This window comes from Physella acuta, unplaced genomic scaffold, assembly GCF_028476545.2.
Source record: "Physella acuta isolate Inbredline_101_S28 unplaced genomic scaffold, ASM2847654v3 ptg000002l, whole genome shotgun sequence".
NCBI lineage: Eukaryota > Metazoa > Mollusca > Gastropoda > Physidae > Physella > Physella acuta.
This window is the reverse complement of record NW_026731522.1, coordinates 27,576-31,605: the sequence shown is the minus strand read 5'-3', so window position 1 is coordinate 31,605 and position 4,030 is coordinate 27,576. Positions and strand designations below refer to the sequence as shown.

At 30.4% G+C, this 4,030-nt stretch overlaps 1 pseudogene; it reads left to right on the top strand.

Annotated features, from left to right (window-relative positions):
* Window positions 1-2,608: 2,608 nt before the first annotated feature.
* LOC131940575 (splicing factor C9orf78 homolog) lies at window positions 2,609-3,646 on the top strand (annotated as a pseudogene).
* Window positions 3,647-4,030: the final 384 nt, after the last annotated feature.

Here is a 4,030-nt window from a genome sequence, read left to right as displayed (position 1 = left end):
TGTTTTTCTTACATAAAAAAAATCTAAACATACGGTAATAATTGTACATTATCACGTTTTCAAAGATAATAAACGCTAGTTTATGTACATTTTATTTTATAAAATATAGGAACGTTTCCAACATCAAACGTTTAGACAATTCTGTACTTGCTAGCATTAAATATACTTAATTTAATTATAAAAAAAAAATAAAAATAAAAATTTAAAGCAATAATAATCAAATGCATTAGAAGTTTTGATTTCATTGTTTTTTTGTTATTCTAATGAGAGAGCTAATATGTAGAGCTGCTTTAGTATATAATTATAATGTAAGTATAGGTCCAAACATTTGCAGGATCTTCAGCTTTAACCCCAGCTACCTAGAATTACACGTATACATTTGTCCCGACACATTTTCAAAACAAACAGCCACGCCCACAATATAAGTTTTAGAATCTCAGCGGCCATATAATAAGACAACTTATCAGCAACCAACGCAGCCATATAATAAGACAACTTATCAGCAACCAACGCGGCCATATAATAAGACAACTTATCAGCAACCAACGCGGCCATATAATAAGACAACTTATCAACAACCAACGCGGCCATATAATAAGACTACTTATCAGCAACCAACGCGGCCATATAATAAGACAACTTATCAGCAACCAACGCGGCCATATAATAAGACAACTTATCAACAACCAACGCGGCCATATAATAAGACAACTTATCAGCAACCAACGCGGACAAATAATAAGACTGTAGTGATTATAGGCAAGCTATCGAAAATACACCCATGTTATATAATATACACCTACAGTATAATTAACTAATTAAAACAAACCAATCATTTCAAACCGACTAGGACGAATTTAAAGATGTCTAAAGAAAAATGCGTTCAAATAATCACACCCGTTACATATATAACAATGTTGTTATGTTGTTGTAATCAGTATATTAAATTATTGGGAAAAAGTTGATAGTTAGTGTGTATTGATAATAACAATTTTGTTACTTACCATTTGATGCCATCATAGTAATGTTATTCTTAAAATGGTTTTAATATAGTAACTTGAAAATTAACAATTTCATAAACAAGTGTTAATTGTATTTAATTTAGCAAATAAAATAAAACACTGTTAATTATACTACACTCAAAGTTATCTCTACTTTTTTTTTTTCTTTACTATTGTAACCTGATTCAAGCTTAACTTTAAACATGTATCTCTACTGTAGCAAGTATTTGTAGATATTTCATTACGGCAAAAAAAAAAAAAAAAAAACAACAGTTGTCACTTTTAGTTACTATCTGTAGCTGAAGATCGAAACAAAAAACTATCACACCATTCAGGGGCGGAACTACAGTGCCGCCAGACCCCGCAATGCGGGGGGGCCCACGCCATTTAGGGGCCCAGAGCCGACCATAATACATTTTTTTATAGTTAAATACAAAGGAATTTTTCTTTCATTTTTTAACTTGATGGTTGTATTGTTAAAAATTACCGTAGCTGCGGTTGTATTATCTTTATAATATAGACACCATCCCCGCGCTCTTGTATATTCTTTTTTTTTCCTTTGTTTTTAAACCACTGTGAACGCCGAGTCTTTCTCCTACAATTAAACTTATCAAAGATAAGCAAATGTTCAAACCACTTCCATGACTTATTTCCCTTTTTTTAAATAATCAAGGGGTGATCATAAGCTCCTTTTAATAGATTTGTACTAAACAAATTAAAAAGCAATTACTTCTCTTAATTATTATTTTTTTATAAGTAATTATTATAGAATGACATTGTATAAATAGGAAATGTGTTAAATCAATAATATTTTAAAAATCAATAATATACATACAAAAAAAAATATAAAAATAAACATAACACGAGACACCATTACTTATACTTCAAGAGGGCTTCTATCAAAAACTAATACAACTGATTTTCACAAAACACATTAATGCACTTACACACATGACATGAAGTTGAAATTTTCTTTTAATTGATTTTTTTTCAAATCCCGATCAGGCCAGCATTACCCATGTTCGTATTTTGTGATTATATATATAAATATATATATATATATATACACATATATATATATATATATATATATATATATATATATATATATATATATATATGTATATGTATATATATATATATATATATATATATATATATATATATGGGGGGCCTAATTTTTTTTTTTTTTGCGGGGTGGCCCTTTTTTTCTAGTTCCGCCACTGACACCATTTCGTTGATCTAAAAACTTTCGTGGGCTTTCACTCAATGTTGCGTATAATGTTGTTTTATCAATTACAATTATCATCATTTGTTTTTTATAATGTGGAAATATTGTGTTTAAAACTACATTTCTTTTACTTTCTATTTAAGTTATTTCCCATTTGAGGCTTTTAAAAGTTGGCTAAGGGAGACAACCTAAATATTTGATTTTAAATTCGTAGGAACTTATTGTCATTGAACTGTATAAAACATTTGACAAACGATATAAAAATATAAATTCATTTAGAATATTATACTTTACAACGTGCCTAAAGTATAATTTTCTATGAGATTGAATATATCAAATGACACAAATAGATTGAGAAAACTAAGAGCGTAATTAAATGACGTATTACAAGAGGTTTGATCATTTCGAAATGATATAGTAGTGGAAATGTTAATTTCTGTTGATACAGTAATATTAGATTTTGGTTTTCAATCTAACTAAACTTTACTAAACAAAGTAATGTTAAAAGATGTCTTCCGCACCAACAAAACGAAATGAAGCTTAAGAAATGTAACCATTTCTTCAAGTAGTAGCAGTGCTTCTGAAGACGACGAAGATACCAGGGAGAAAATGGAAACATTGCGTAGTCTACAAAAGATGCGATCATATCAACATGGATTCAGTGCTCCAAGTTTAGCATTATGGAAAAAAATACCAAAAACCGAAGACGTTTCGGATGCTGACCTATTCAAAATGAAAACTGGAGGAATTGTTGATATGAAAGCTTTGAAAAAAAAAATCTCTTAAGGGGGAAGAAGTTGAAGCTATTGGAATAGCATTTGCGGCAGAAACAAATAGAAGAGATGAAGATGCTGAAATGTTGAAATACGTTGAAGAAAAACTTGCAAGGCGCAACGGACATCATACACAAGAAGAATCTCTTAGTAACAAGCAAAAGTCACAGATTCCTTGTATGATTTACCAGGGCATTTAAAAAAAAAGTATTCTTCAGAAAACAAGTCAGAAGACATGTTGTCAAATCAGATGCTCTCAGTTATCGCAGAGATTGATCTTGGCATAGATGCAAAAATAAAAAACATTGAACTGACAGAGGAAGCGAAACAGAAACTTCTAGAAGAGAGAAAAAGGCAGCTTGATAACATGCCTTCTGACTTTGTTCCTACAAATGTTGCAGTAAATTTTGTACAGCATAATCGATTCAATATAGATGATAACAAGCCAAAGTTTGTAAAAAAAAGTAGACGAACCAAAACCTGAACCTGTTAGGGAAGGAGATATTAATAAGGAAACACTTTCTTTTGAGCCCAGCATTTCTGGAAAAAAGAAAAAGACAACTGAACAAAAAGCAACTGATGACTTTATTTCGAGAAATAAAAAAAAAACAGATAAGGCGATTTTAAAACGTAAGCAATAAACTAAATTGTCGAGTCAATGAGGGGTTTCCAATTTTTTTGTCACTGTAGGCTACCAAAAATGTCGGTCCCATGGACTATACGGTTGGAAAGGCTACTTTACTTTTAATTGTTTGAAACTAATGTGGATCAAACCATCCATGTTTGAAGAATTAATAGCAGAAAGGCGACAAAATGATTTTTTATACACAGTTTACATAATTTTTAGTACTTTGAGAGAGTTTTGTTGTATATTAGAATGTACATTTTTATGTTGTTTTTTTTTTCAAATATTTCCTTCTGTGTGTTCTTTACGTTCTTATTACATTTTTAGCACAGTCTGCAACTCCCTTGGGAGTGTGCTTCCCTGTTTGGAAACGTAGTTTATAGTTTAAAACATGGATGCT